The sequence below is a fragment of the Schistocerca gregaria genome, chromosome 5 (genome assembly GCF_023897955.1).
Source record: "Schistocerca gregaria isolate iqSchGreg1 chromosome 5, iqSchGreg1.2, whole genome shotgun sequence".
Classification (NCBI taxonomy): Eukaryota; Metazoa; Arthropoda; class Insecta; order Orthoptera; family Acrididae; genus Schistocerca; species Schistocerca gregaria.
In genome coordinates, this window is record NC_064924.1 from 182,722,771 (window position 1) to 182,744,790 (window position 22,020).

Sequence of the window (22,020 nt, forward strand, 5' to 3'; positions counted from 1 at the left end):
AAAAATAAGTTAATTTAACATTGTAGTCTCGTCTTCAACGTGAAACATTTCCTTTGAACTGTGTATACCATGCAGTAACAACTTTCTATGTAAATTGAAGGTGGAGAGGGGAATAAATGAAAGGAAAAGGGACGGATTATTGCTGTCAGCTGCGTCGAGATATTACACGGATTCATATAACTGATAGCCTTAGCTGAGCAATGAACCCACCTTCTTAACTGCGGATGCAGAAATCCTTCCGACCTCCTGTGGGAATCTAGGAAGAGCGAATGTGAAGGAAATGGACAGGAACTGTGGATAGGTGGCGACCGAGGCGAGCCCAGACAACCCGTGCGGTTGCAATAACACTGTATCCCGCATGGTACAATGTCCGAAAGACCAGACACTACATATTCATATAACTTTGTAACCAGTATGCTCGCAGCATGGAACGTGAGCAGTACTACGCTACTGGCCAGTAAAATTGCTACACCAAGAAGAAATGCAAATGGTAAACGGATATTCATTGGACAAATATATTATATTAGAACTGACATGTGATTACATTTTCACGCAATTTGGATGCATAGATCCTGAGAAATTAGTACACAGAACAACCACCTCTGGCCGTAAAAACGGCCTTGATACGCTTGGGCATTGAGACGAACAGAGCTTGGATAGCGTGAACATGTACAGCTGCCCATGCAGCTTCAACACGATACCACCCTTCATCAAGAGTAGTGACTGGCGTATTGTGACGAGCCAGTTGCTCGGCCACCATTGACTTTTTCATTTGGTGAGAGATCTGCAGAATGTGCTGGCCAGAGCAGCAATCGAACATGTTCTGTATCCAGAAACGCCTGTACAGGACCTGCAACATGCGATCGTGCATTATCCTGCTGAAATGTACGGTTTCGCAGGGATCGAATGAAGGGTAGAGCCACGGGTCGTAACACATCTGAAATGTAACATCCACTGTTCAAAGTGCCGTCATTGCGAACAATGGCACCCCATACCATCACGCCTATACGTCAGTATGGCGATGTCGAATACACGCTTCCAATGTGCGTTCACCGCGATGTCGCCAAACACGGATGCGACCATCATGATGCTGTAAACATAACCTGGATTCAACCGAAAAAATGAAGTTTTGCCATTCGTGCACCCAGGTTCTTCGTTGAGTACACCATCGAAGGCGCTCCTGTGTGTGATGCAGCGTCAAGGGTAACCGCAGCCATGGTCTCGGAGCTGAGAGTCCATGCTGCTGCAAACATCGTCCAACTGTTCGTGCAGATGGTTGTTGTCTTGCAAACGTATCCATCTGTTAACTCAGGATTCGAGACGTGGCTGCACGATCCGTTACAGCCATGCGGATAAGATGCTTATCATCTCTACTGCTGCTAGTGATACGAGGCCGTTGGAACCCAGCACGGCGTTCCGTATTACCCTTTTGAACCCACCGATTCCATATTCTGCTAACAGTCATTGGATCTCGAACAACGCGAGCAGCAACGTCGCGATACGATAAACCGCAATCGCGATAGGCTACAATTCGACCTTTATCAAAGTTGGAAACGTGATGGTACCCATTTCTCTCCTTACACGAGGCATCACAACAATGTTTCACCAGGCAACGCTGGTCAACTGCTGTTTGTGTATGAGAAATCGGTTGGAAAATTTCCTTATGTCAGCACGTTGTAGGTGTCGCCACTGGCGCTAACGTTGTGTGAATGCTCTGAAAAGCTAATCATTTGCATATCACTGCATCTTCTTCCTGTTGGTTAAATTTAGCGTCTGTAGCACGTCATCTTCGTGTAGCAACTTTAATGGCCAGTAGTGTATATATGTGATCTACCATTTCGAGTGAAATTTACAGCATACAAGGAGATTGTTGCGCAGGACTGCGGCGATTTGATAGAAGGTTTAAGGCAGGAAGCTCAAATATTTGTGTCCTGTACAGTGTGAGTGTTATCGACGAAATGAAGTCGAATGCGAGCTGTCTCGTGTCATCGTAGGATGATTTTGACGTGAATTATTTGCTACAGCTTTCTCGTGTCAGGTATAATGATTTTGGCGTGAATTATTTGCCTCAGTCAGCAAGCCGAGCATCTGTAGCTCTGTCACTTCATTACTTTTTTGGTTTTTTGTTGTTTTGTTTTTTGAGTACTCTCTCTTGTGATTGGTTTGTGCGACTCGCAACTAATTCCCCTCCTATGCTAACCTCTTCATCCCAGAGTGGCACTTGCAACCTACGTCCTCAATTATTTGCTGTATATATTACAATCTCCGTCTTCCTCTACAGTTTTTGCTCTCTATAGCTCCCTCTAGTACCATGGAAGTCAGTCCCTCGTGTCTTAACAGATGTGCTATCATCCTGTCCCTCCTCCTTATCAGTGTTTTCCACATATTCCTTTCCTCTCCGATTCCGCGTAGAACCTCCTCACTCCTTACCTTATCCATCCAACCAATTTTCAATATTTTTCTGTAGCAACAAATCTCTAGTGCTTCGGTTCTCTTCTGCTCTGGTTTTCCCACAGACCACGTTTCGCCACCATACAGTGCTGTGCTCAAAATGTACATTCTCAGAAGTTTCTTCCCCAAATTAAGATATATGTTTGATACCGATAGACTTCTCTTGACCAGGAATGCTCTTTTTGCCAGGAGTACTATGATTTTGATGTCCTCCTTGCGCGATTCATCATTGGTTATTTTGCTGTCTAGGTACTAACATTCCTTAACTTCATCTGTTACGTAACCATCAATCTTGATGTTACGTTTCTCGTTGTTCTCATTTGTGCTACTTGTAATTACTTTCGTCTTTCGTCGATTTACTCTCAGAACACATTCTGTACTCATTAGACTAGTTAATTCCATTCAATAGATCACGTAATTCTTCTTCACTTTCACTCAGGATAGCAATGCCATCAGAGAAGCGTATCATTGATATCCTTCCAACTTGAATTTTAATCCCACTCCTGAACCTTTCTTTTATTTCCATCATTGTTTCTTGGATATACAGATTGAACAGTAAGAGTGAAACACTACATCCCCATGTTGCACGCTTCTTTATCCAAGCGCTTTCTAAGCCGTCCACTCTTATTATTCCCTCTTGGCTCTTGTGCATATTGTATATTACTCGTCTCTTCCTATAGCTTAGCCCTATTTATCTCAGAATTTTACACTAACGAACACTTTTTTCAGATCGACAAGTCCTTTGAATTTGTCTTGATTTTTCTTTGGTCTTGCTTCCACTATCAACCGCAACGTCAGAATTGCCTCTTTGATGCCTTTAGCTTTTCTAAAGCCAAACTGATCGCCATCTAACACATCCTTAATTTTCTTTTCACCCAATTATTTTACAAATTCTGATGTTTTCTATGCCTTTTGCCTTATTTGCTTTTAAGTCGTCCAGAGCTCCGCTAAATTCTAATACGTCTATTATAAGGTTTAAACGTTTGAAAAGGTTGGCTTCGTTTGGATTTTACGTGCAAAAAAGAAGTTTTCTGGGTGGTTTTTGAAGCGTAACACTTTTATACCTTAAACTTGTACGAATCGGTTCAGAAATTTCACGAAATTAGATAAATGGGCAAGAAAAAACTTATTTTCTTATCAAATAATCTTTATACCTCGTCCAGATACGATACTAAACGTAGAACGTAAATAAAATGAATGCTTGGAAACGGTTTAAAGTGAATTCATAAACAAAAAAAACGCATTCTTTACATAAATTTCAAAAGTCGCTTTCAAGTGTCTACCTTCATTAGGATTATACGTTAAACACGTTTATGTGAGTTCTTTTTAGGCGTGACACTTTCATGTTTCAAACTTGTGGTAATCGTTTCCAATTTTGTAAGAAGGTAGACAAATAAATGTAGCTAATGGTCGTGCTGTCGTTTCGTGGAAACTTCATCCGTTGCCACAATACAAGCAACATGGTTCGAAAGTCAATAAAACAAACTATATCGGCTAAGTCGGCGCCTGAATCATCGTTGTCAAGCTGAAGCGGCCTAACGTCAGAATTATTGTAGAGTAAACGTTGGGAACGAGAATAAAAAATGCTTCCATCATAGAACAAAGAAACCGAACGTATCCTTGGCAAGATTAGGGCTGTAAAAGAAGCCTTAACTCCATAAGGCCTCGGAAGGCCCTACGGTACCGTTCGACCGCCATGTCATCCTCAGGCGGTAGGCGTCACTGAATGCGGATACCGAGGGGCATGTGGTCAGCACACCGCACTCCCGGCCGTTGTCGGTTTTTGTGACCGGAACTGCTACTTCACAGTTAAGTAACTCCTCATTTGGCCATACAAGGGCTGCCAACAGCTCTCGGCAGACGTAGATGGTCACCTATTCAAGTGCTAGCCAAGCCTGACAACGATTTACTTCGCTGATCTGACAGAAACCACTGTTGCCACCGCGGCAGAGTCATTGGCTAAAGAAGGGGATGTTTTCGAATAATCTGGCAGCTTCAGACATGTTTAAATCAGACCATCTTCACATATTTGCGCTTTTTTACGATTTAATCCTACTTCTCCAGCTCAATGAGTTCTGTTAGATGCAAGGTGTTGGCACATCTGCATATAAAAATTTGTAGGCTGAAATCCCTTATCCTGTGCTCATAATCCAGAAGATTCGCCATCTATACTAAACAGTATTTAATATCACATGGCTGAAGAAAATGCATGTAACAGCAGAAAGAGGTTTTCTGACAGTTTAAAATTTCTGGTGCCGGATGCATTGTATGGCATGGATACTAGTACTATTTTTAGTTTTATTTTTTATTTTATTTTATTTTGAGCCATGCGGTTTGATGCGTCACATCACAAATTCGTTACCTGTGCTAAATTCTTCATCTCAGAATAGCACCTGCAACCTACCTTCTCAATTATTTGCTGGATGTATTTCAGTTTCTTTCTCTAAAGTTTTTGCCTCTGCAGCTCCCTCTAGTACAACGGAAATCATTCCCTGATGTCTTAATGGATGTCCTATCATCCTGTCGCTTCTTCTTGTCAATGTTTTCCACATATTCTTTTCCTCTACGATTCTGTGCAGAACTGCCTTGTTCCTTACCTTATCAGTCCACCTAGTTTTCAACATTCTTCTGTAACACCACATCTCAAAATCTTCGACTCTCTTCTGTTCCGGTTTTCTCACAGTCCATGTTTCATTGCCATGCAATTCTATGCTTGTCAGAAATTTCTTCCCCAAATAAAGACCTATATTTGATACTAGCATACTTCTCATGGCCAGGAAATCACTTTTATCCATTGCCAATCTGCCTTTGATGTTCTGCTTCCATAGTCCGTCACTGATTCTTTTGCTGCCTAGGTTGTAGAATTCCTTAACTTCATGACCATCAGCCCTGATGTTAAGTTTCTCGTTGTTCTCATTTCTGCTACTTCTCAAAAAAAAAAAAAAAAAAAAAAAAAAAAAAAAAAAAAAAAAAGTGTTCAAATGTGTGTGAAATCTTGTGGGATTTAACTGCTGAGCTCATCAGTCCCTAAGCTTACACACTGCTTAATCTAAATTATCGTAAGAACAACCACACACACCCATGCCGGAGGGAGGACTCGAACCTCCGCCGAAACCAGCCACACAGCCCATGACTGCAGCGCCCTAGACCGCTCGGCTAATCCCGTGCGGTTGCTGCTTCTCATTACTTCCCTCTTTCTTCGATTTACTTTCAGTCATTATTCTGTACTCATTAGATTGTTCATTCCATTCAGCAAACAATGCAATTCTTCTTCGCTTTCACTCATAATAATAATGTCATCAGCGAATCGTATCACTAATATCCTTCCACCTTGAATATTAATAGCACTCATGAACCTTGTTTTTATTTCCATCATTGATTCTTCTTTATACAGACTGAACTGTAGGGGTGAAACACTACACCAGTGTCTTACAGTCTTTTTAATCCGAGCACTTCGCTCTTGGTCGTCTACTTTCATTATTTCCTCTTGGCTCTTGTACATATTGTATATTATCCGTCTCGCCCTACAGCTTACCCCTATTTTTACAGAATTTAGAACATGTTGCACCATTTTACATTGTCGAACGCTCTTTCCAGGTAGACAAATCATATGAACTTGTCTAGATTTTTTTTTAGTCTCGCTTCCGTTATCAATCTCATCATCAATTGCTTCCCTGATGCCTTTGCCTTTCCTAAAGCCAAAATGAACGTCATCTAACACATCCTTAATTTTCTTTTCCATTATTTTGTGTATTATTCTTGTCAGCAATTTGGATGCATGAGCTGTTAAGCTGACTGTGCGATAATTCTCGCACTAGTCAGCTCTTGTAGTCTTCGGAATTGTGTGGAAAATACATTTCCGAAAGTCAGTTGATATGCTCCTACACTCATACATTCTACATACCAATGTGAATAGTCGTTTTGTTGATACTTCTCCCAATGATTTTAGAAATGCTGATATAATCTTTTTCCATATCTGATCTTAGGTCCTTCAAAACTCTTTTAAATTCTGATTCTAATAATGGATCCTTTCTCTCTTCTAAATCGGCTTCTGTTATTCTTTTATCGCATCAAACAAATCTTCACTCTCATAGGTGCCTTCAATGTACTCTTTCTACCTATCTGCTCTCTCCTCTGCATTAACAGTGGAATTTCCATTGCGCTCTTAATTTTACCAACCTCACTTTTAATTTCACCAAAGGTTGTTTTGACTTTCCTATTCGGTAAGACAGACCTTCCAACAGTCGTGTCTCTTTTTCGATTTCTTCACATTTTTCATGTAGCCCTTTCGTCTTAGCTACCCTGCACTTCCTATTTATTTCATTCCTCAGTGACTTGTATTTCTGTATTCTTGAATTTCCCTGAACATTTTTATACGTCCTTCTTTCACTGATCAACGTAAGTATTTCTTTTGTAACCCATGGTCTTCCGCAGGTACCTTCTTTGTACCTTTGTCTTTCTTTCCAACTTGTGTGTTTGCCCTTTTTCGAGATGTCCGTTCCTCTTCAACTGTACTGCCTACTCAGTTGTTGCTTATTGTTGAATGTACAGCCTTAGAGAATTTCAAGCGTATCTCGTCATTCCTTAGTACTTATGTATCCCACTTCTTTGCTTTTTGGTTCTTCCTGACTAATCTCTTCAACTTCACCCTTCTCTTCATACTAGTACTAACAAGTAAAACAGCGCAAACATGTTGTTTTTATTTAAATGTGTTTCAAGTTGCCAGATACCTCTAAAAGCTAGTTTCTTTCTTTTACATCCCTAACCTTACACAGGTCATATTCGCCTTTTTGTGCTGTGATATGAGCATTTTTCTTTCTGGTTAATACAATATTCAAATTTTCTTTTCATATACCTCGAAAAACACTTACTAGGTGAAAAATTTCTTCATACTGACTATTTCAGCCGATACTAATTCAAAATCTAACGATTTCATTCAAGCCTTCCTATTTCTATGCAAGGGTAGATATTCATTCTGTAATCTGAATTCTTCTTTTGGCCTTTCCAGCTAATAAATTTCAAAACACGCTGATTCTGGATACATGTCACGATTATGAAAGATGTTTACAAAATTATTTACAACGGTGTAAGTCTTGTAGATGAGTAAAATTACTCATTATTGACTGTGTGACCTGAGCAGCTCTCACTCGATTGCCTTGTTAGCCATGCGTATTCGGCGTTTCGAGAGGAATGGTAAATATCTGAGGGAGCGAGTTAAACATGACATCTAAATACGTCCCCAGCTGTGTGTGGCAATGGAATCAAAATTTCTGCAGGCAAATTGATGGCTGATAGAATGCACTGAAACACTCAAATAATTCATAACACGTGAATATTTTGAAAAATCTCATCACCAAATCCAATAATTATGTTCTTTTACTAAACCGTACGTGCAGTTCTATTGAAGATACCATGGTCTATTTCAGTACTTCAACGATATCTGAATGAAACGTTACTCTAGTTTCAAATGATTCTTTGGGAACAGAACAAGTATTTAAAGTAATTCTACACGTCTTTAGTCTTGCTGAATAAATCCAAATTTTATTTAAATGTGTTGTGACGTTCTCTCACTTAAGGTGAACGCTTAAGTTGAGAGGCTCTTCAAGAAGTGACATTGCCCTGACAGCTACGTATCGATACATATGTGTGAATCCGTACACATAATAGGGAGTATTAATATAGAGCGTGTCCAGCATTCGCTTTTATCACGGCTTCAACCCTACTGGGACAGTTTCAATTATGTACGTGAGCACCTGCAGAGGAATGGCTGCCCGTTCTTTGTCAACAGCATAAACCAGAGAAGGTGGTGCTGGACGCTGGGAACTGGAACGAAGGGGTCATTCGGAGTCATTTCAGAAGTGTTCTGTTGGGTTCAAGTCGAGAGTCCGAACTGGTCAGCCCATTTCAGTAAAGTTATTGTCCACAAACCAATACCTCATGAATACTGCTTTATGACAGGGTGCATTGTCATGGTGGTATATACAGGGTGTTTCAAAAATGACCGGTATATTTGAAACGGCAATAAAAACTAAATGAGCAGCGATAGAAATACACCGTTTGTTGTAATATGCTTGGGACAACAGTACATTTTCAGACGGACAAACTTTCGAAATTACAGTAGTTACAATTTTCAACAACAGATAGCGCTGCAAGTGATGTGAAAGATATAGAAGACAACGCAGTCTGTGGGTGCGCCATTCTGTACGTCGTCTTTCTGCTGTAAGCGTGTGCTGTTCACAACGTGCAAGTATGCTGTGGACAACATGGTTTATTCCTTAGAACAGAGGATTTTTCTGGTGTTAGAATTCCACCGCCTAGAACACAGTGTTGTTGCAACAAGACGAAGTTTTCAACGGAGGTTTAATGTAACCAAAGGACCGAAAAGCGATACAATAAAGGATCTGTTTGAAAAATTTCAACGGACTGGGAACGTGACGGATGAACGTGCTGGAAAGGTAGGGCGACCGCGTACGGCAACCACAGAGGGCAACGCGCAGTTAGTGCAGCAGGTGATCCAACAGTGGCCTCGGGTTTCCGTTCGCCGTGTTGCAGCTGCGGTCCAAATGACGCCAACGTCCACGTATCGTCTCGTATCGTCTCATGCGCCAGAGTTTACACCTCTATCCATACAAAATTCAAACGCGGCAACCCCTCAGCGCCGCTACCATTGCTGCATGAGAGACATTCGCTAACGATATAGTGCACAGGATTGATGACGGCGATATGCATGTGGGCAGCATTTGGTTTACTGACGAAGCTTATTTTTAGCTGGACGGCTTCGCCAATAAACAGAACTGGCGCATATGGGGAACCGAAAAGCCCCATGTTGCAGTCCCATCGTCCCTGCATCCTCAAAAAGTACTGGTCTGGGCCGCCATTTCTTCCAAAGGAATGATTGGCCCATTTTTCAGATCCGAAACATTTACTGCATCACGCTATCTGGACATTCTTCGTGAATTTGTGGCGGTAGAAACTGCCTTAGACGACACTGCGAACACCTCGTGGTTTATGCAAGATGGTGCCCGGCCACATCGCACGGCCGACGTCTTTAATTTCCTGAATGAATATTTCGATGATCGTGTGATTGCTTTGGGCTATCCGAAACATACAGGAGGCGGCGTGGATTGGCCTCCCTATTCGCCAGACATGAACCCCTGTGACTTCTTTCTGTGGGGACACTTGAAAGAACAGGTGTACCGCCAGAATCCAGAAACAATTGAACAGCTGAAGCAGTACATCTCATCTGCATGTGAAGCCATTCCGCCAGACACGTTGTCAAAGGTTTCGGGTAATTTCATTCATAGACTACGCCATATTATTGCTACGCATGGTGGATATGTGGAAAATATCGTAGTCTGCCTGAAAATGTACTGTTGTTCCAAGCATATTGCAACAAACGGTGTATTTCTATCGCTGCTCGTTTAGTTTTGTATTGCCGTTTCAAATATACCGGTCATTTTTGAAACACCCTGTACATCCTTCCAAAGCGTCCCTCTACTGTTCGCAGTAGGCAGCGTTGTGAACTGTGTTCATATGCCTCCACATTTAGCCTTTTTTGAAGCGCAGTAAAGGGCCAACGCCCTAAGCACGAAAAACACAGCCCGTATCCTAACATCACCTCCTCCGTATTCCACTATTGGCGCTAGACATGTTGTCAGGTTACGTTCTCCAAGGATTCGCCTAATCAGAACCCTTCCATGCATTGCCACAGGTTATAACGGAAATTAGCACTCCAAATCATTCCTTTCCAGTCATCTACCATCTGTTGCGTAGCTCTTTATACCATCTCAACCGTCGCTTACCACTGATTACAGAATCTGTGGCTCGAATATCGTACTTCATCCCCTTTATCTCTCTACTCACAGCCTTTGTTGAAGCGCAAGACTACTGGTAGCACTTTGCAACTCACGAGTCATTCACTCTGTTGATTTAATGCGATTTTTTTGCAGCCATACTCTAGATTGCTCAACGGACTCTCTCCGTCAGTTCAAGAGGTACTTGGTGTTAATGTGTGGTTGTTCCTTGCCTTTCCAATTCACAATCACTTCATCAACAGTTGTTTCCAGTTTTTATACTGAAGAGCCAACCCCTCGTGTTATCTAATGGTTGTTTCGCATTCCATAGGGGTGTCCTGATACTTAGGAGCTGGTAGAGTATTCCTTGGCTGTGCACTGAAAAATGTTTTTGCGGTGTTTGGTTGACGGTTGAATTACACTGTCGGTCATTTCTCGTCTTCCTCCATCTCTCCACTTCTTTCATACTCTCCTTTATCACCCCAATGATGTCTTTCCTTCTGCATCTTCACGATGGTAGTAATACGCATTTTCTCTCCCATCAATTGCAAGACGCCTTTATCACCCCAAAGACGTCTTTTCTTCTGCATTTTAGTAATATGAATGTTCTCCCTTATCAACTGTGAGACTTTGTTCTGAAGGCCACCTTTAAATCACTGAATCTACTCGTTTTGTGTAAGATCGCGTTTAAAGCTCCACGTCCTTCATCGTTCAGGGACAGTCATCATGTTTGTTAGGATAAATTGCCTGAAGGAGCCACTCCGCATGGGCTGCTCTTAGATGGAGGATATATTCATTTTATCCCCATTTTCTTTAATTCCGTCAAATACAATGCTACATGAATAAGATTAGATTAGATTAATTATTGATTCCATAGACCCATAAAAGAGGGAATCCTCCTGGGTGTGGAACACGCCCGGTAAACACATTACAAAAATGTAATTAGAAAAACTAGAGTTTCGTTAGTTTTAATGATTCTCAGTCAATAAACAGTAACATTATGTACATGAATTAAATTTAAACTTCTAATATTTACAGGTTTAATAATTACATCTGCTTTCATTAAATCCATCATTCAGACATTTGCCAGTTTCTTGGCTATTACAACCAAGTATTGTCAAAAATTACAGTAAATTATTCATTTCAGTGATCCTCAGTTAAGGACAGTCAGATTATGTACAAGATTTAAAATTAAACTTCCACTATTTACAGACTTACGACTTACATCTGCTTTCCATACATCCATCAGTCACAGAGTAGGTAGTTACTTGGCTGTTACAACCAAGTATTGTCAAAAATTAAAGTATAATAAATTTTTATTAAAATGGTCTACTGCCCTTGTTGAGAAACTCATGGATGGAACAGAAGGAGTTAGCCACCAAAAATTCTTTTAAAATATTTTTAAATTCTGCCTTGTCTTAAACTAACCTCTTAATGGTTGCTGGTAACTTATTGAATATATTTGTTGCTGAATACTGGGCAAGAGTAAGTGATTTTAAATCTTTATGTATATTGTTCTTATTCCTAGAATAGATACTGTGTACAAAGCAGTTAGTGGGACAATGAGATGTATTAGTTACAACAAACTTCATTAAGGAATAAATATACTGAGAAGCTGTGGTTAATATACCCAATTCTTTAAATAGGTTTCGACATGATGTTCTTGGATTTACACTACTTATTACTCTTATTATACGCTTCTGTACACTAAACATTTTTTCTCTGTTTGTGGAGTTACCCCAAAATACGATACCATATGACATAATGGAGTGAAAATAAGCAAAATATGCCAGATTTTTTTTTAGTATTTGTATCTCCTATGTCTGATATCATTCTCATTGTAGGCGCAGACTGGTTTAGGCGCTTTAGGAGTTCGTTAGTATGTTGCTCCCCAATGAATTTGTTATCAAATAGTAATCCCAAGAATTTGACACTCTCAACTTCTCCTATTTCCATGTCATTGTATTTTATACACACACCAGAAGGAAATCTCTTGGAAGTTCTGAACTGCATATATTGGGTCTTTTCAAAGATTAATGACAGTGAATTGGCTATGAACCACTTATTAATGTCAGTAAAAATTTGATTAGCTGCCCTTTGTAAATTTGTATTTGATTTACTATATATTACATATTTCGCTCAAGCAGTTCGTAACTTCTTCACCCGATGCTCTATTTATAAGGTATATGTGGAAAAAAGATGAGAATATGACGAATATTTAGGCCATTCCTCTGACGCCCCTGAGACAAGGTCCTGCCAGTTCGACGCACACAAGCTCAAGTGACCATTTGTCACGATATTCTGCGTTTGCCTAGCATTCCTTCATTTACTTAGTGTAGCTTGCATTCCACCAAGAAGTTTTCCACATGACTCGCTTCTCAATTTCTTCTCACCATACTCCTCTTTGTTTGCCTGCACGTACTGATGAGAAGCGCAGGCATTACAGCCCTCGATATCGGTGTAATGAAAAAGGGGTGGGAACAGGGAGTGGTGTCACCCAACAGAGTATTAGTCCTTAGTTTTCACTATAACAACGAACCGTTTCTCTATTAGTGGCAGTTTGTCTCAGTGTACGTTTAATCTTGTCTGCCTTAATGCCTGAATTCCGACTCTACCTAAAATAAGTGAACTTCCTCTCTATTTTATTCTGTGCTGACTGGTATTCCAAATTACGTTTCATTATTTTCTGCTTTTACGTCTTCACTGTCCGCCTCTGGTAGCTGAGTGGTCAGCGCGACGGAATGTCATGCCTAACGGCCCTGATTAGATTCTCGGCTGGGTCGGAGATTTTCTCCCCTCAGGGACTGGGTATTGTGTTGTGATCATCGACACGCAAGTCACCGACGTGGCGTCAAATCCAAAGACTTGCACCAAACGAATGGTCTACTCGACGGGGGGCCCTAGCCACAGGGCATTTCCATTTCCAACGTCTTCACTGAGTAATTTGATACGCAGCCACGTTAGGGGATCAGTTCCTTTGGATAAGTATGTAACCCTAAATCCATGATATTGAAAGACTAACGCGCATCTCGTAAATCGTCTGTATAGCACTTACAAATACGTAAGAAAAGAAAGAGCCCAGCAGTTCGAAAACAAAGTGGAGGCAATATATTACGCCACTGCCTTTGGAGAGTGTAAATTACCTCTAATGCTTCCTTTTCGCTCACCGTGTAATTGAATTTTTGTTTATCAAGCATTTTGCTGGCATATTGGTATGTCTGCTTTTCCGCCTGGAAAATTCACATCCGCATTTCATATCAGAGGCAGCTGTCGGCACACAGGAAGACAAATTGATCCTGAGTGATGCAGTAGCACTCAATATGTCAAGACCTTCGTCGATTTTCCCAAGTTTTCTTAGCAATTATCGTGTCATAAACAGGCCTTATTCTTCTTTAGCAGGCCGGTAATGGGAAGATCTGTGAACTCCATACGCAAGTTGTCAATACCTCAAAATTTCGTTTTTTACTCAGCAATAGAGCAAAATTTAGACTGAATGTAGATTTTCTGCATCGAGCCGTATCATGGTAGATATTATAATATAACTTACTTATTTTATCCTTCCCTTATAAATCTACATTTTTCGCGTTAATCATATATCCTTCCTCTTGCCATTTTAGAAGAAATTTACATAACATTTAGTACTGCTCTCTATGTATTTTAGTAGTCACCAAGATGTCATCTAGCATGCGCAGACCGAATCTCTCAGTTCGTCACTCACAACATCCGCCGTATCATGGAAAATAGGCGCTACAAGCTTATTTAACCGGAAAGACTAGAAGGATTAATGATAGACCTCACCATCTAACCTGAATGCTGTTAGCGGTCCGGATTCGTTCATTAAGCGGAACTACGAATAGCCAGAAGATAAATTATCGGCAAAACCCCACTTCAAGTTTTCTGCTTATTTTGACAATATGTGTAGGTCTTTACAGTAACGGGAAAAAGTGATATCTTAGCTACCTAGCGTTCAGTATCAATCGACTTTACGTACCAAAGTATTACGTTTCTATCCTGGTTTCTACTTCCGTAATAACTTGCTTTTTGCTCTCTGATTACCGGAAAACCATACTGTTTGAAGTAAAATTTTTTTCGTGCTTTCCTAGAGCCTGCCTACCCACATTCCAAACAGTCTGAAGATTTCCGTGAGACTACTCTCCACCTAATTTTTCCTGTGAACGCCTCTTAATTTGTGCATGACAACGTCAACCTAAATGAACTAGGACCTGATTACTGCTGCCATGATACCTTCGCTACAGAAACCAGATGGCAGTTATAAGTGTCGAGGAACATGAAAGGCAAGCAGTGGTTGGAAAGGGAGTGAGACAGGGTTGTTGCCTCTCCCCGATGTTATTCAATCTGTATATTGATCAAGCAGTAAAGAAGACAAAAGAAAAATTTGGAGTAGGTATTAAAATTCATGGAGAAGAAATAAAAACTTTGAGGTTCGCCGACGAAATTGTAATTCTGTCAGAGACACCAAAGGACTTGGAAGAGCAGTTGAACGGAATGGACAGTGTCTTGAAAGGAGGGTATAAGATGAACATCAACAAAAGCAAAACGAGGATAATGGAATGTAGTAGAAGTAAATCGCGTGATGCTGAGGGGATTAGATTAGGAAATGAGACGCTTAAAGTAGTAAAGGAGTTTTGCTATTTGGGAAGCAAAATAACTGATGATGGTCCAAGTACAGAGGATATAAAATGTAGACTGGCAATGGCAAGGAAATCGTTTCTAAAGAAGAGAAATTTGTTAACATCGAGTATAGATTTAAGTGTCAGGAAGCCGTTTCTGAAAGTATTTGCATGGAGTGTAGCCATGTATGGAAGTGAAACATGGACGATATATAGTTTGGACAAGAAGAGAATAGAAGCTTTCGAAATGTGGTGCTACAGAAGAATGCTGAAGATGGGTAGATCACATACCCAATGAGGAGGTATTGAATAGAATTGGGGGAAGAGGAGTTTGTGGCACAACTTGACAAAAAGAAGGGACCGGTTGGTAGGACATGTTTTGAGGTATCAAGGGATCACAAATTTAGCATTGGAGGGCAGCGTGGAGGGTAAAAAACGTAAAGGGAGACCAAGAGATGAATACACTAAGCAGATTCAGAGGGATGTAGGTTGCAGTAAGTACTGGGAGATGAAGAAGCTTGCACAGGATAGAGTAGCATGGAGAACTGCATCAAACCAGTCTCAGGACTGAAGACCACAACAACAACAACGATGCCTTCGCTATCTTCTATTCCCCACATATTCCTCCACTGTTGAATTAAGTGCTACGTAATGGTTCAGAATATGTTTCATCAACCGATCCTTCCCTTGTCAAGTTGTATCACAAATTTATCTATTCTCCAGGTAGAGTAATTGCTGCTAAATTGGTTACCTGCTGTAACCACCTAACTGTATCGCTCGAGGAGTCGGAAGTTTTGTTGGGTGGTAGCTGGTGGCAGGTCGTCGTTAGGATGCGGATGAATTCCAGCTTGGTGAGAGGATCCATTCTGCCCGATGGTCTTTAGTAAAACAAGATCAAAGGACCAGACTTTACACATACACATTACTGCAGAAAATGGGTATGAGGTGCAAGGTACGTGGTGACCATCTCGCGGCTCAGGCTCACAGTCACAGGTAACAGTGACGCCAATGGAATCAGCTCTGATGACGCCACGAGACCGCTGGCCTTGCAGATCTAACAAGTGGCGTAAACCACACTGCCCAGAGCCCCTAACAGCGTCAGAAGCAGGTGATCCAGTTGCGCATAACCACACTGTAGACTGCACGCAGGAATGACAGCCACCGACAGCGGAGTCTGTTCACAAAAGAAGGAGGTAGACAGCCGAGAATGTGAGCCCCCCTCGATACCAGAAAAGCAGGTGAACGTCCCCAGAAGGGAAACAATTGGTATCCTGTCCTGTCACCTTTACGTTAATGGTGTATTATGTAGTGTTGGTGTACTGAACAATTGCTCTTGCATTCAACTTACGTTTTCTTACTTAATCGTGCCTGGTCACCATAATGACCCCAACTACCTCTGTAACATGTCGTTTCGCTGCATTGATATCTCTTACGTCATACAGTGCGCAGCAATCGGTTCTGTAGCGAAGACATTATATCTGCAATATCGGCGGACGCCACTTGTCGAAATTCTACCCGGCTGTTATGATCTGACCCACTTCAATCTGTTTTTTGCGTTATCAGTGAAGATATCTGAATTTTTACTTGGCTGCATGAACATATTATTTCTCAGTGCAACATAATAGTTCGCTTTCTTCAGCAGCACCACATTTAACAAGCTTCTGTTTCCAGTTTGTCTATATAGCTTATAAACCACGTTTTACTTCCACAAAAAGTTACTAATCAGGTAAACACTTCCAGAAACGTTTGCCTAAGACTTAAATTCGTTGTATCTAAATTTCTCTTCCTCGGAAGTATTTTTCTTCTAATTTTTTTATCTGCATTGTACATACCCTTTACATCTCCCAACGTCAGTTACTTTGCTACATAAATAGCAAAACTCAACTAAAACTCTTAGTCTCATTGCCTAATCTAATTCCCTCAGCGTCTTCCACTAAATCTGTTATCCTTGTTTCATATTTCATGGTATCTGTCTAATAACCTCTTTTCAGTACACAAAATATTACATTCAAATATTTCTGTAGCTTCGTCACTGTCTGTGACAAAGTAAGAATTCTATGGCTTGCACCGTTGTCCCGCACCGTGCGCGGGGTTGACGTGGTTCAATCGGATTTGGCATGTTATGTTTAAGGGGTGGCCGGATACCCTTACTGCCGCCACCCCATACCTCCAGGCACGGATTCAGAGTACCCCATCTGTCTGCATCTAGTGTAAATCATGGAAAACTGCTGATGTATGTCAGAGGGCTGTAAGGACTGTAACTGAAGCGGGACTTTCTCTTGTCGTCATCTTCAAATTAGCTTCCTTTTCCAAAACACAACGGGTTTTACACACTTACCTCACTAATTTGCTAACTCAACTGCAATTGCGACATAATCCTGAAGGAGTCTATTCTTAATCAAATGGTTGAGAACAAGTATTGTCAGTAGAGTATGAAAAGCACATGCCCAGTATAAAAATGAAAGTCTGATTCCCTCTTTTATGCTGTTACAAACATATATTAATTGTCATTTCGCCAGCTGTCGATGATCTTCAAAGCATTAAATTATTTCATCGAAAAACAAAAAAAGATCTATAGTCATACGTAGCAGTAAATAATAAATAATAAATAAATAATAAATAAATAAATAAATAATAAATAAATAATAAATAATAAACTTTCCTATGTTGGTGAACACTCTCGAATTTGCACACCATCAATTGCCAAAAATTAGCTTCGGTTTCTCGAGCTAATTATGACACATGTGGGATGTTACGAATATTTCACTTTCACTCTATCGTTAGTGCATAAGGTCGGAAGTGAACGCACTATAAACAATCCATTTTGTCGAGACTGGTGATGAATATAGACCTCGTCTCAAGTTTAAACAAAAATTCAATGTACTAGCTCCATTTCTTTGGCAGCAAGATGTGGTCTAACATGCATCGAATGAAAATTCATACCGACCCGCGTTTTTCACTGGAAAATGTTTGAATTTCTTACAGTACCTTGCTGCATATCACAATAATCATGCCTGTTAATGAAATGATATATGGTTCATCATCAAATGGTTCAAATGGCTCTGAGCAATATGGGACTTAACTTCTGAGGTCATCAGTCCCTAAAACTTAGAACTACTTGAACCTAGCTAACATAAGGACATCACACACATCCATGCCCGAGGCAGGATTCGAACCTGCGACTGTAGCGGTCGCGCGGTTCCAGACTGTAGCGCCTAGAACCGCTCGGCCACACCGGCCGGCGTTCATCATCAGTCTAATGAATGAGGCTGTGACATATGTGAGAAACAATTATTTTTTATCGAATAGGTTCTTTAAAATCGTTTGAGAAATGTTGCAGTACAACCAGCATGCATATTCCATCATCTCGCGGTCTAGCCAAGGCGGGCAGAGAATGTTTGTAATGGACGAAGCTCACAGCTCAGTAGGTAACAGGGAATAGAGACGGCCGCCCCTTCAGAACAGAGGGGTGAATTCGCCCAGTGCGGCATCATGTCAAACTGATCTTGCATAACAGATACATCTACGTCATTCCATACTGCTTCAATCTGTTCCAGAGTTCATCAATTATAGCAGCATGAGAGTGGTGTTGTGTCAGCCTCTCAGTATCCCATGATCACGTGTTCTCAGTGGGTGAATTTCTAGGTGCAGTTATTGTGGTAGACAGGTTTAATGCAGCTCTTACGCTATTCCATCTTATTCAAAACTGTTCATCTCTGCGTAACTACAGCAACTTATGTTCGTATGAATTTTTTTACTCTATTCTTTCCTAGGTCTCCCAGCACGTTTTTATCTCCCACAATTCCCTCCATTGCCAAATGGATGATCAGTTCATTGTCCAGAATGCGTCATGTCAACCGACCCTTTATTTTGTCAAGGTACACCTTAAATTTCTCTATTCCCCGATTCTCTCCGATGCAATACTTCTTCATTAATTACTCGATCTACCCATCTAATCTTCTGTAGCATCACATTTCAGCTTAACTGAACTGCTTATGGCCGACATTTCACTTCCGTACAAGGCTATAATCCAGCCAAACGTCTTCAGAAAAACTTCCTAACACATTTATGTTAGTTACTAGCAAATTCCTGTTTTCCAGAAATTTCTTCCTAAAGCCAGTATGCATGTTATATTCTCTCTTCTTCAGCCATTATGATTTATTTTGCTACCCAAATAAAAAAACTCATTTCCTAATTTAATTCCGTCAGTATCCCCTCATTTAATTCAACTACTGTGCATTACTTTTTCTTTACTTTTGTTGAAGTTCATCTTATAACCTCTTGTCATATTAATCAACTACTTGCTCTTCCTAGTCCTTTCTGTCTCGGATGGAATTTCACTGCTACTGGGAAACGTCAGAATTTTTATTTCTTGTCTCTGAACTTTAATTCCGTTCCTTAATATCTTGTTTTTTTTTTTGTTATCGTTATTGATCGCTCAGTATACAGACTGAATAACATCTGGATGAGGCTTCAATCCTGTCTCACTTCCTTATCAAATACTGCTTCCTCTTTAACTACTTTGACTCTTATAGGTCCAATCTGGTTTCTCTAAAAATTGTACTTGTGGTTCACTCAATAAAGAACTGAATCCCTGTTGCACAGTGCACTGTGCCAAAAATGAAATGCCACACTGTTATTTTTGTTAGTTTGGTTTCACAGCTAGTAACATAGCTGCTATGCAACATACGCATCCGTCACAGTGGCTGCCCAATGTCTACCTATAAGTCGAAAGGATGTATTGCTCAGCATGATTGGTTAGACGAATGTCGAATTTGAAAATGACTTCATAGCTGAAAGTATTCGCTTAAGCAAATAGAAATATACTACGACGAAATTTAACTTAATTAGAAATAACTACAGTGAAGAAATGCTAACATTTAAATAACTTTCTCATAGCCCCACAATCTTCTTCTTCCTTCCATTACAAAGGAAGAAATATTGCGATACTAGAAATACAACGTTTATCAAACAGAAAATTCAGAAATACTGCCGCAGACTCAATTTTTATTTTATTTCAAGAGCTATTGACTCCAGACGCTTAGAATAATTCAAAATTCTTTGGAAATCTTTGAATTACCAGGTTTTTATTCGCGAGAGGACAGTAGCGCATTTCATGAAGAGACCAAGTGCTTCTATTACGGCGGTTGACACCTAGTAGCCTGCTGGAAAGCACAGATATTCTTCCTGCTCAGTGGCATAATTTATGAAACTCAGAATACATCTGGGAAATTTTATTTATCGACCTCGACCATTATAACATGATATGCTGTACCTTAAGATATTTATTGGATAACCGAGTTGATATATAGCGCAGGGAGACTTTAAAAATTGATCTCACTTCAGGGCCACGACCTAGTCTTTCGGGAAATTCGTGGAGAGCAGTCGCCTACTTGGACCACAATCAAGCTGGTAGCACATTAGGTTTTGTTTAACATTGCGTGTTAGAAGACAGAGTCCCTGTTATTTAGTATACAAAGTCCCTGCTATTTAGTATCTGTGTCAGAGGTACGCCTCTGCTGTTCGCTTTTACTTATCTAACTACAAATCTTTATTCAAGTCAAACGAACCGACACAATAATTCTCAAAATAGAGGTTGCGTCGTTCCTGAATAGCTCATTTGGTAAGAGCAATGTCCGTGAAAGTTTGTCGTCATGGATCGAGTCCAGGTCTAAAATACAGTTATCTACTGTGACTGTTGTTGCAATACACGTGAACTGACATGTTCCGGTAACCTTTTCACTGTTCTTGCAGCAAATGCATCACTCATAATACGTAACAAAACGCATTAAGATGTATGAGATTAATTTAACGACTCCAACTACGGCAGTTTCGAGTTTATATCGAAAACACACCACTCTACAAGTTGTATCAGATGACGTTTAAGGCAAATGCTGGTAACAAATCATACCAACGCCTTTCCATGATAACCATGATAAAATTTAGGAACTCCATCTCAGTCCGCGGTGCTGTCAACACCGCAGTTAAATCTACAGGTTACTCGTTTCTACATCACACTCTGCAAGCTTATACACTTGAACCGCCAAAGAAACTGGTATTGGCATGCGTATTCAAATACAGAGATGTGTACACAGGCAGAACACGGCGCTGCGGTCGGCAACGCCTGTAAATAAGACAATAAGTGCCTGGCGTTGCTATTAAATCGTTACTGCTGTAGCAATGGTACGTCATCAAGAGTTAATCGAGGTTAAATGTGGTGTTCCAGTCGGCGCACGAATGATGGGACACAGCATCTCCGAGGTAGCGATGAAGTGAGGATTTTCCCATATAACCATTCCACGAGTGTTCCGTGAACACCAAGAATCCGGTAAAACATCAAATCTCCGACATCGCTACGAAGGGGAAAAGATTCTGCAAGAACGGGACCGACGAGCACTGAGGAGAATCGTTCAGTGTGACAGAAGTGCACTCCTTCCGCAAACTGCTGCAGATTTCAATGCTGGGCTATCAACAAGTGTCAGTGTGCGAACCATTCAACGAAACATCATCGATGTGGGCTTTCAGAGCCGAAGCCCCGTTCGTGTACCCTTGATGACTTCACGATACAAAGCTTTACGCCTCGCCTGGGCCCGTCAACACCGACACTGGACTGTTGATGACTGGAAACATGTTGCCTCGTCGGACGGGTCTCGTTTCAAGTTGTATAGAGCGGATGGACGTAAACGGGTATGTAGACAAACTCATGAATCGTCGGCCCCTGCATGTCATCAGAGGATTGTCCAGGCTAGTGGGGGCTCTGAAATGGTGTGGGGCGTGTGCAGTTGGAGTGATATGGGACCCCTGACACCTCTTGATACGATCCATCTGGTGACACGTACGTAAACATCCTGTCTGATTACCTGCATCCATTCATGTCTGTTCTGCATTCCGACGGACTTGGGCAATTCCCGCAGGACAATGAGACGCCCCACACGTCCAGTATTGCTACAGATGGGCTACACGAACACTCTTCTGAGTTTAAAGAGTTCGCTGGCCACCAAACTCCCCAGACATGAACATTATCGAGCCTTGCAACGTGCTGTTTAGAAGAGATCTCCATCCCGTCGTACACTTACGGATTTATGGACTGCGCTGCAGCGTTCATGGTGTCAAATCCTTCCAGCAGTACTTCAGAGGTTAGTCGA